Source organism: Porites lutea, chromosome 10 (genome assembly GCF_958299795.1).
Source record: "Porites lutea chromosome 10, jaPorLute2.1, whole genome shotgun sequence".
Lineage (NCBI taxonomy): Eukaryota > Metazoa > Cnidaria > Anthozoa > Scleractinia > Poritidae > Porites > Porites lutea.
Genome location: NC_133210.1, coordinates 21,010,075 through 21,022,661, shown reverse-complemented (window position 1 = coordinate 21,022,661; position 12,587 = coordinate 21,010,075). Strand labels below are relative to the sequence as shown.

Sequence of the window (12,587 nt, the reverse complement as noted above, 5' to 3'; positions counted from 1 at the left end):
ACAATTTTAGCAACGAACTTTTTTTCTAACGCGGTTGTTTTGAAATGCAAGTCGACCGAATCATAGTGAATTTCAACCCTGTTCTCGGCTTGCGAAATCGACGGCGGGGCTTGAAACGGTTTTCTTGTATTTCTCGGAAACGAACAGATCTTTCAAAGAAAAAAACTACATGGCGTTTGTACACTTACTAAAGTCTATCTGTAAGAAGAGCGATTTTTATTTTTTGAGCCTTGCCGCACTTTGGTCGATATTTGCATGGAGTTGCTCATAAAATGTCCCCGACTAGAGCTGATAACTTGTTTTATTTCTTAGGTTCTTTTTTCTTTTCCTATCATGAAATATAAACGTTCATATATCCCTGTACTTGACTAAATAAACATCTTCATAAGGTTGAGAAGTTTACCTTAGCTTGTTTCATTACCCGCAGATCCCCTGTTAGTCCTTATTGAGTATGTACCGCATGGTGACCTGCTGGGCTATTTGAGGAAGAGTCCAGGACTAAACGATACCTACTTCAAGGACCCGGATAGCAAGCCACAGACCACTCTATCAGCGGATCAGTTGATGAAATTTGCCTGGCAAGTCGCAGATGGAATGTGTTACTTGTCTTCAAAAAAGGTTCGATCGTCTGTTTTTGCTTTGTTATATATTATTAGTGTGAAAGAGAACATGATCTTCGCAGTAGACCCGGGGATGGGGGGGGGGGGGCACTTTAGGAATTTCTGGGTGGGGATGTGCCGCTGGGACCCTGGAACCCTTGACCTATACCAGAGTTAGTTCAGCTGAATTTTGCTAGCCTATACTAGAGTAAACTCCCAAAATCCCCCTATCCTAGAGTAGCTGTTTCCCCAGTCTAGATAAAATCTTCAACCAACTGATCAGTTTCCTGAAAAATGATACCCTATTCTAGACCCAAACGCTCTGATTTATATATCCTATCCTAGAGTAAACTGCTTGAAAACCATACCCTTCACAGCGGCACATACCCATATAGCCCATATATGGCAGTACCCCCCCCCCCCCCCGGGGGCAGTAGAATGCTGATCTTTGCGATGACCGGACGCAACGCTCTGCTATCCACTGAGCTAATCAAGCCGATTGAGCTAATAAAGTCAATGGATTGAGCGTTTCCCGGTCATTGCAAAGGTCAGGGTTCGATTCCCGGTCAACCCTTATTTTTAGGTACTTTTTCAACCGCTTAGGTTGTTCATTCATTCATACTGTGAATATCATGTTCACTTTCTTATCTTGATATTTCAATCCATATTCTATTAATGTAGTGTCAGACACGGACACAGGTCTCTTCATAAATCACGCCAAAAGGTTTGACAAATGTTTCTGCCTGCAGACTCGTAGGCCAATTTTTTAGCATATATTAAGCTTTCAACTTAGCCTGATAAAGGAATAACAAGTCTCATCTTTTCTTGTAGGTAATCCATCGTGACTTGGCGGCAAGGATGTTCTAGTTGGTGAAGGAGAAAAATGTAAGGTGACAGATTTTGGAATGGCAAGGGATGTGCACCAGGATGACATTTACACTAAGAAAAGTCGGGTGGGTATAACACTGGGAATTTGTAAACTTTCCGGGATCGGTACTCTGATAAAAGGTAGATGAGTTTCTCCTATTTATAAAGGTCTTCTATTTGTTAACGATCCCCGGCAAGTCAAATTGGTCTTGAATTCTGAGAAACGATTATAGTTACCAATTACAACAGGAAACTAATGCGCAGTGGACAAAAACCGACATAAATGAAAACGCAAGACAACAAATTTATCTCTATATTTTGAAGCTGTCTAATTATTAGAAGACAGAAATAATGGCAGCCTGTTATATTGATGGGTAAGCAATTTTTAAGTGAAGAGGATTGCACGGTAATCAATATTAATTAAGAAGTCAATTTGCTTTGGATGTTTGACCAATCATAATGATATTTATGTTTTCTTTTATATCATGGGTGACAATTACTCCTTAATTTTTGCTCGAAATTTCTGCGTTAATTTATAATTTTACATGTGAAATTACAAAGTTGTCATGGCAACGTTCCGCACGTCTCCAAGGTTTAAAAATTTATGAATGAAGATATCACGGCATTAAAAGACACTTTAGAAAACCCAAACACACGAAAGAGCAAATCAAGAAGGATTATAACAGAAAAATTCGAAAAGTTTTGAGCTTAAAGCTTTTCTGCATGTGCATGGAACTAAAGTCTCGATATGATAAGCAGGCAAAAAAAAAAAAAAAAAAAAAAACGCGATTGGGGGCGTTATTTGTGACCCGTGATATTCATAGGTAATCAAATGGTATAACCTATCTACAACTTGTTTTTGAAGAGAAAGCCTTAGTTCGGTTGAATTCGTTTTCTTTTTTTGTCTTTTATAACTCTTAAGGGTCGCCTGCCTGTTAAGTGGACTGCTTATGAGGCTTTGTTGTATGGAGTATACACAACACAAAGTGACGTGTGAGTAGTGAACATTATATGGCCTTTGAAATAGCCTTGTTCATTTTTCGTTAACTACAAATGTTCACATCTCCCATTCCTTTCAATTTGCAGTTGGAGTTATGGTATTCTCCTTTACGAGATACTTACTGTAGGTAAGCGTGGATTAAAACAGAAACATACACAATATTGTTTAAAAAAACAGTTAAATAAGCTGAGTCCTGCATCAGATATGAATTACATAATACAATCGCTCCTTTTCTCCAATAAATGAGTAGATAAATGAAATATTCCAACGTCATTCTATAGGTGGGACTCCATATCCAGATATAAAACCTCGTCAAATCGCGGAACGACTTCAAAAAGGATACAGAATGCCGAAACCAAGACACGTTGATGAGAAACTGTGAGTAAAGGTTCAGTTTATTGTATCATATAACAGCTTAGCCATTAAGGATTTTCAGTTTTGATTATCTCAGTTTTTAGTATTTGCAACTGTATCTCTATCAAAAGAGGCTTCTCATGCAAGGGGGTATTGCCTCAAGCAATCCTCTTCCACGTGAGGACTAGACCAGTCTATAGACTTGTGTGTATTCTCCTTTAACTTTTGGGGCGCTTCTGTTTAATTTCCACCTGGGCTTTCCACCTCCAAATGAACCCTTAAAGCTTTTTACTTAAGGATAGGCATAGGACATCAAGAGAGTGGAAATTGTCCACTTCACGTCTGTTTCTTAACTTAATATTAGAAAATCTTTGGGCTCTTTGTTAAAATGACCCAGGTACCAGGTCATGCTGAAATGTTGGGAGGAAGAACCAAATGATCGACCAACATTTCAAAACCTGCGCAAGACCATGAAGAAAATGGAGAGAAAACACAAGGTGAGATGATTAGACAATGATAAAGATGGTACTACATTTACAGGAAAAGATTCATTATTTGATTGTTTCGCCACTTATCAGACACAGTACAGTTATATAACAAAGATAACAAGTCTCTTTGTTAAAATGGAGACAAGGAAGGGAATATATTGGGTGGAAGGAGTGACAGTATAGCCACCAAGTGAACGACTTTTGTAAGACTTCTGAGAAAAATTAAGACACATTCCAAGGACATTTGGAATTAAATATATTCTACAAAAACAGCTCGTAAAAAGAGACCAAAGAGTTAACTTGTGTAAATAAGTGTATTCAGCAGATGATTAAAATGAGTGGGACCTCCTTTCTTGTCAATACAAACAGCATTCAATAAGGCCGAGGAAAATAACACATACCGGGGTCTGCATAATTCTTCAAATCACACAAAAGAACGAATCCAATAATTTCCTTATTATTCATTCAAGAAATCTGTAATTTTAAATGGTATTTTTGCTATTATTGCTAAGTTTAAAGGCACTTTTTGGCTCTTTCCACTTCGCATAACTCGCAAAATCCACTGCTTTTTTTGCCCTGTGTTCCCTGCACTTCTGTTTCCCTTTATTTTTGATATCGTTCTGTTATCGACGAAACAGTAGTTACTCTTTATGCAGAATTATCCGGGGGATTTGAGCCAATCAGAAACGAAGGAACGTTTTGAATGAACTAAGGACTAGGACTTAATTTTGCGAAAATGGAGCGGTTATATTTCGCGGGACTCAAATTTCGCGATTACATGAAAAAGAAAATTAGCAATTATTAAGCTTTAATAATCATCATCATCATCGTCATCATCGTGCATCATGATAACATTGCAATACATTTTTAACAAACAGCTAAAAAAAAATTAAGCTAACTTTATTCTTGATTGATTTTCACTAACAGATGTACGTCAACCTGAGACAGTATGATGGCCGTCTATATGCCAACGTTCATGCCGGGGATGGGACTGAATAGTAACTGATGGTGGCTATCTGGAATAAAGGATTGCAAAGTTTGTCGGAATGATATTCGAGAAAGGTTATGTGACTACTGGAACAAAAGAACAATAAACGTAACAATTATGTCACTTATTCAAACTTTAGCTTAAACTGCACAGATTTATATCTGGAATACATTAAAATCACCAATAAATGCTTAATATTACTTATTGTAAAATGGTCAGAATTTTTGAACATATAAGCTAGTTTTGTTTAGATTTACGAAACAAAAAAGGACTGCAGTGAATCGTCTAAGCAAATGCATATGACTAGACATTACAACTCAGTCTGAACAGACTAATGATATTTGTCGAAATCTTTTACATCACGATAAGAATTGGCATTTAATGTGCGAAAACCTTGTTTCACTTTTTAATGTTTTTGGCTTTGTAAGGACGCCGCGTAACGGAGCGATCTTGGATTCGAATCCTAGCCCGTACCAAACCAAACACTATTTTTAACATATTTTTGATATATTTTTAAAACTGTTTTAATTGTATTTGAGAACTTCATTTAAAACAGGTAATAAATACTATTTTTAATGGTGTTTTTACCTTGTTTTTAAAGGTGTTTTAACCTGCTTTTAATGGTGTTTTAACCTGTTTTTAAAGGTGTTTTAACCTGCTTTTAATGGTGTTTTAACCTGTTTTTAAAGGTGTTTTAAGCTGCTTTAAATGGTGTTTTAACCTGTTTTAAATGGTGTTTTAACCTGGCTTTAAATGTTGTCTAACCCTGTTTTCAATGGTGTTTTAACCTGTTTATAATGATGTTTTAATCTGTTTGTAAAGGTGTTTTAACCTGCTTTTAATGGTGTTTTAAGCTGCTTTAAATGGTGTTTTAACCTGTTTTAAATGGTGTTTTAACCTGCCTTTAAATGTTGTCTAACCCTGTTTTCAATGGTGTTTTAACCTGTTTATAATGATGTTTTAATCTGTTTTTAAAGGTGTTTTAACCTGTTTTTAAAGGTGTTTTAACCTGTTTTTAATGGTGTTTTAACCTGTTTTTAAAGGTGTTTTAACCTGCTTTTAATGGTGTTTTAACCTGTTTTTAAAGGTGTTTTAACCTGCTTTTAATGGTGTTTTAACCTGTTTTTAAAGGTGTTTTAAGCTGCTTTAAATGGTGTTTTAACCTGTTTTAAATAGTGTTTTAACCTGCCTTTAAATGCTGTCTAACCCTTTTTTCAATGGTGTTTTAACCTGTTTATAATGATGTTTTAATATGTTTTTAAAGGTGTTTTAACCTGTTTTTAAAGGTGTTTTAACCTGTTTTTAATGGTGTTTTAACCTATTTTTAATGGTGTTTTAACCTGTTTTAAAAGGTGTTTTAACCTGCTTTAAATGGTGTTTGAACCTGTTTTGAATGGTGTTTTAAACTGCCTTTAAATGTTGTCTAACCCTGTTTAGCCTGTTTTTAATGATGTTTTAATCTGTAACAAAGGTCACAAGTTGTTGGTACAGTAATAACTGCCTAGTAAAACACTAAAGGACCCAGGGTGCAAAGAAAGTCAGTTTTACACCCTGCCATTCGGGCAAGCTGTAGCTAGCATGTACTATAGCCCACAAGTCATTTCAACTAGCCCCAAAACCCTTTTTGATTAGCAGGATTGATTACAATCCTTCTGTAATATGAATTCTCCCCCCCCCCCCCCAAAAAAAAAGCACTTGCCTGTCAGGCAAGTTAAGAACAAAAATCACTAGCCCGATGGCAAAATCCACTAGCCCTGGGTCATTTACCTCTGGTGACTTCTGGGTATTACCAAGATGGCAGGTCACTCATTTCCAGTTTCTCTCGGTCTTCCAAGATGGCGGCCATGTCAAATTCCCCACCCTGGGGCAACGCTTAAATGTCAAAATCCCTACCCAGGGGAAGGCACTCTCAGTTAATTTCCCGTGGGTAGCCCCCCCCCCCCCCACCCTGGGGCTTAACATTGATAGGTGCATTAGGCTTAACTGAGTCGACATAATAAGTTAAATGTCTATAATATATAATTTCATTATTGAATTTTACTTGCCAACTATACATACATTCATTCTCGCAAGACGTAACAGAATAATATTTGATTCCACTAAAATCATCATGAAGCTTGCAAGGCCTGAGCCAGAGCATTCACTATTGGTTTTGTGGTTGGTATTGCTATGTGTGAGCGAAAGAGGACGGACACAAAGCTTAATCTTAACGTGACACATTTGGCGTGAGAGCAAGAATGTAATCTGCGATCAGTTAACTGTAATTTGAGCTGAAAAGAGTCATTTCGATACGAACTTAAGCAATGAAACTGCAAAAATATTGCGATTACCTGATGTATAATTATTGCATGTGAGCAAGAAAAACAAATGTCGCGAACTATTGGTTGTACATCTCGACTGAGTCAATTTGTATCTGAACGAGTTGCATCGCCTGGTGTATCGAAATTACTTTGTATCAAAACGACCGGTATGTAAACACTGCATATAAACAAATCCAAAATGACTCTCGGTAATAAATTAATTGACAGCGCTCTTCGAAAGGCCAGATATCCAACTGTCCTTTTCATAACACGTATGCCTAGACAATCCAATAAAAATAACAGATTATTCTAAAATAAGGAACAATCGTACTCACATTTATTCGCATCGCGAAGACTCAAACACCGGTACAGTACGTGTATCCACCAGTTGAACTTAGATCCGTTCCTTTAACAGTAAAAGCCAGTCGCTGACAACTCGGAGACATTTTGATTCGTGATTAAAACAAAATCTACGCGTCTGGACAGTCCACAGAGTTGACAAATACTCGTTTTGCGCAGTAAAGAGCAACGCAACGCATGTTGCAACCATCAACAGCCGTCCGCCATAATTTTAAAATACATAGATGCTTTGTTCCTTAGCACGTGGTTTTACCACGTGACTCTATTCCGCGGGAAGTCCCCGGGCGCGTGCTATTAAAGTCGAGCAAATTTTATTCATCCAGCATGATTTATAAACGTAGGATAACGATGTGGGGAAATTTCTTGAGCGTTTGGTTCTTCATGCAACACGGGAGGTGAGCGTTTATTTATATAATTTTGTTCAGGGCTTATTTTATCTTTGTTCACCGTAACTGCGGTTCTGTCTCAAAATCGATTAGATTTTTTTTATAATACAGTATTTAGATTACACTGCATGGTAATGTTACGTTATGGTTGATGCGAATTTTGGAAGTTTCAAAACTTAGTAACTGATCAATGATTGATTTAAAATCTGGCTGTGTAGAGATATACACAGAGAGATTCGATGAATAATGATTGGGGATCGACAGATCTTTACACTGTCACACACTTTGACACAACGCGCGTTATCAAACCGGTCGATGTGCTCGAAATGCATGCATATTTCGATACTTTATTTGACTGATGAAGTTTAAGGCTGATTGTTCGTTTTTGTTGGAAGATACATTACCTCCCAACTGTATGGCAGCTCAATGTCTTGGTTTGTTAGCGGATTTAGGCTTAATAATTTTGTGGCGTTTATACTTACTGGTTACTTATTAAGTACGCGCATGATTAGAAATCGGAAGTGTCCAGAATTGAGAATTCTCATCATTTTTTTTTTTGGATTGACGACGAAATATTTCTGTCGAGATGGCTTATCTATATGAATAGTGCCTTTGTAGAATGGGCTGTGTCCAGACGACGAGTTCTTATTTCTTTTGGCAGACTGTGTCTGCATGTCTATTGCATTTTGTTTTTCAAGTCCGTGACTGCGGGTATCAATTTTAAAAAATACCCCGAAAACAGCATTTAAAATCTGTTTGAAAATAAATTTGGTTGACTTTTTTTCCTTTGAAGTATATTTCTTACCATAAGACAGCCGGTTTTGTTCAAAACACCCTATAAACAGCCTGTTTAAGTTAGGTTTGGAAACAGGTTTCCATTTAAATACCTTTTAAATAAGGATAGTTTGTGAAAATACAATAAAAACAGCTAGTTTTAATCCTGTTTGGAGAGATTTCAAGATGTTCGTCATTTCAAATCACAATTTAAATTGAACTGCCTCTTAAACCTTCTTCAAACATGTTTTAACTATGCTATTTATGAGCTGTTTAAGGTCGTAGACGAGGAAGTATATTCAAGATAGTCTTTAAACATCCTAATTAAAACCTGATTTTGAACTTTACTTGTAAAAACTACTTTTTAAGTCTTTGATTTTAGTTTCTTCTTTCCAAAATGCAGTTTAAATACGGTATTTAAAAAGATTTTAGCAACTCGCCAGTACTCTCTTTCCGAAAATATAGTTTAAATACTGTATTTAAAATGTAGTTTTGATAGCAAATATATTTCAAATACAAGGAAAACCGGGGAAAATGTGATAAATATTATTCAAATAGATGTCAAATACAATTCAAACTTTTAACGCTATTTTGGTTTTAGTCGTGAAATATGATAAAAATACCTCAAATTGTGGTAAAAATAGTTCTTAAATAGTTTAAATAGCTTTAAACTACTTCACAAACAGTTTTAAAATACACTTGATTTGGTGCGGGAGGTCTGACCACTAGAAGCAGTTTTTTTCGTTGGTTGCCCGTATTTCAATTCTCAGCCATGTTATGAATAACCAACGAGTTGCGACTTTCTCGTTATTGTTGTAGCAGTAGGTAGTTGTAGTAGTAGTAGTAGTTGTTGTTGTTTTTAAATCCTGTTATGTTTTATAAAGATTATTGTATAAGTTAAAAACTCAGGTTTTCTTTTCTACCTAATTTTTCTTAGTGATGACCGTCTCTAAACTTCACTGAAATTTGAAAATCAAATCAAATCATGCGTTTTAAGCTCTTCGATTCATTTTACAATAACCCTCACCATTTGGAAGATGATTTACTTATCTATGATGATCTGTTTGTATATACAATATTGTCGCAAAAAACTAGACATTATGGCAGACATAATGTAATTTATGGCAATACTCACATGATAACTCGCTAGGTCAGACTGTACCAGGTACTGCAAATCTAGCAAATGAGGTTATAGGGCTGTGTCAGGGTTAAGTAAGTATATACACCTTATTCGATGGTTTAGCATAATATGATACGTGCGAATATTTTGCGAGTTGCGTAGTATTTTTCCGAGCCCCGCAGGGGCGAGGAAAAATACGAGCAATGAGCAATAAGCAATGGCAATTGGCTTCTATTTTTTGGTAAGAGTATTCAGAGACATCCTGATTCTGTCTGTGAGAATGACGTTAACAATTAGCAAAATGTTCGCGCGTATTTTATGCCAAACCATTGAATGAGAGGTTAATTATTTTACTGCAAAAGAAAAATGGTATTTTGGCTTCTATTTTCTAATGAGAGTATCCAAAACATCCTGATTCTGTCAGCCACAGTTGCTCCTTTTGCATCCGCCGGTATTCGCCCTGTTGTAAACCGGTTAAACCAGGACACTACGGTGTATTACGGCCTCGTATTTTGCTTGTTCTCTTGACCTTATATGGTAAAATGACATAATAGTGGAATAATAAATTGAGGTATTTACCCAGTAATTCTTCCTTCTCTCCCAGATCTCGAGCAAAATCTTTCCCTCCTCCTCCCCTTTCACCTTCCTGCGGGTTATTATTGTTAACGGCCGGTATTTCCTATTTCTTCTTTTTTCATTTTCTTATTTAGTTGTGTAGTTTGTGGCGGATTTTTGTCGCCCCATTTTTCATTCAGCAGGTTAATAGGTTTACATATATCAATGTGTTATGATTCTGTTAGCTTTGATTTCATTAAACCTGCCACAACGTGGCCAGATTTATCCAACGCAGTTGTTTGTTTATATTTTACTTCTATTCCTTATCGGAGAGTACGTAACCGGAAATGCAAGCAGAGTTCGCGCCCTTGTTTTGAACACATGCCTTGATATAAAGACTTTTAATCTTATGCTTAAAATGCTTACATAATGTCTTGAATCATAACTGAAAAATATCAATATCAAATATAAAAATACACGTATCTGCATTCTTTTCCTTGCCCTATAAATTATGATAATTGCGATTTAATGCAATTACATATGACTATTACGACATTACTCCCACTTTGACACTGGCACAAGTGCTTTGCACTTGCTTGACGATCATTCCAGTTTGAAGTGCAGACAACAGACATGAAATCCCTGAATTTGATTCCGTGCATTGGCATCCACATAAGAATCATCTCCAACACATAGAATACATGTATATTTTTACTTTTCTATCCAAAAGATTTCTTTCATTCTTCAGTATAAATGCCTATCCATGTCACTAAAGAAATCCTAAGGGCAACAACAAAATGCCATAGGACTAACCTTTCACTCTCCAATAATGATAATTCTGACTTTTGATACTCTGGGTCTCATGTATTCAGTATTTCTGCGCATAAATTTAGGAGCTCTTAGCTTGCCAGTGTCAGGTTGGCTGTGTATACACAGTAATGTTTATGGTCATTTATCATAAGCTGCACCAGTTGCCTTTTATGTAAAATTGCCCTTGAAACAAGCTCATTTATGCTCCTGGTGTTGCAAGAGGACAAGTTATGCAAAATTTCATTTACCTTTTGCCGGAGTTCCCAGTAAGATGTTCAGCACTTAAACCTTGTTGATTCAGGTGACAGTCCTTGAGGAAGACTACATGGTCACATTCAAATCAACCCATTTGTACTTTTGCCTTAAGCCATAGCAGAGCTGGTACAAAATGGGCCACTGTTTGTTTCTTATTTAACTCTATGCTGTCTACAGAATGTGAAGTGTCTCTGTCACTCCATCCTGAACTGCATCAAATAGCCTTGATGCCCCAGAAGACACAGACATGCTTTAATTTTATTGAATCGTACATTGGCTCATACCTGTTTTTAGATTCTTGAGTTTTCTCTTTCTTCATGTTGGAATTGAATGAAAGGAAACGTTAGAGCTTATTTTCTCCAATATTCAATTCTCAAGTAATAAGAACTTGGCCCCAATAGATGTGGGCTAGTCAAGGTAGCTAAGCATTATTGGTAATATAAATAATTAACACATGTGCAGCTAGAAAATGCCAACAACAAAATTTATGAAGAGCAAAATGAGTGCAAGCAAAATGGAAAAGACAGACAATCCAGAAGTAGAAAGTTTACTTCAATATCTCAGAGGGAAAATGAAGAACTTTACTGTTTTCTATTTATTTTCTGTTTACTATTTTCACTGTTGTGTGCACATTTTTGATTTTTTTAATAGGTATTATTTCTAGAGTTTGGGTCTTAAGTTTAATAGCATTTAGCCAAAAATGGAAACATACAATTTCATTGCCCTGGGTGGGATTTCTTTAAGAGCGGATGTCAGTAAATATCGACCAGAGGTCTCCGAAAGTGAAAAATCGAAAATTCTCAAAAAAACATAGTTATATTGCGTACCGGTTTGCTCGTGGCAGAGGCCCATAACCAGCTCCTGTGGTTGTGAATTTCTTCAAGGCCGAAAATTTCAGTAAGAACCGAAAACAACAGCTAAAAGGAGGCACACAGTTTGAACTAACCAGGGAAAAGAGGCTTCTGATTTTCTAAAGTGGGATTGATGTACGGTTCAATTAGACTTGTTACTACCCCTCGGGCAACCACAGGAACAATTCTAGTCCTTCGGGCCCAGGGGTGGGGAGTTGTTTGAAGTAGTCATGTCTCGGACTTTCGGTGGTGGGTGGCGAGGCAAATCGAAAATAACTTCTCTTTAAGGTTGTTTTTGTGAAGATCATCTCTCGTGCGGTTGACAAGATAGCAGCGGCAGGGCATCACGTAATTAACGTCAACACCTTGACTCAACTTCATAAACAGAGAGAGTCGATAAGTACCATCATACCGTAAGTGATGCATTATGCCTAGACGTGAACAGTCTGTCCACACGTTCATCCTTTTGTTTTTGAGGGGGAGGGAGAAAAGCAGGAAAGAGGGGGGAAAATATCACTCATGGACAACAAACAGCGCAAAATTGTGAATGATCTGCGACTTATTAGCCTTGAGGCTAATCTCGCATTTTGTGCAGAAAACTTTGTCTTTTCTGCACTCTACAAAAATAGAACAGATAACTAAGACGATGGTAATGTTTAAAACAGGTGCCATTTTTCTTTGCTGCATTCGCTACCATCCAATACCACCACAAACTTCCGTCCAGCGCCTCGCACATACTCACAACGCTACCACTTGCTGTTCCCCAGAACCTATTACCATTTTATTAGGAACAATTATTCTCTTTGAAGCCACCACCGTCTCACCACCGTCTCAGACAGTCCTAAAACATAGTAACTGTTTCTTTCCGTTATATATCAGT

General features: G+C 36.8%; 1 protein-coding gene and 1 pseudogene across 1 annotated transcript in view; one reads left to right on the top strand and one right to left on the bottom strand.

Moving 5' to 3' along the window:
- Positions 1-12,587, bottom strand: part of LOC140949654 (uncharacterized) — a 460,765-nt gene that overhangs the window by 270,112 nt on the left and 178,066 nt on the right. The gene's annotated exons all lie outside the window — the stretch shown is intronic.
- On the top strand, positions 550-4,735 carry LOC140950337 (tyrosine-protein kinase receptor Tie-1-like; annotated as a pseudogene).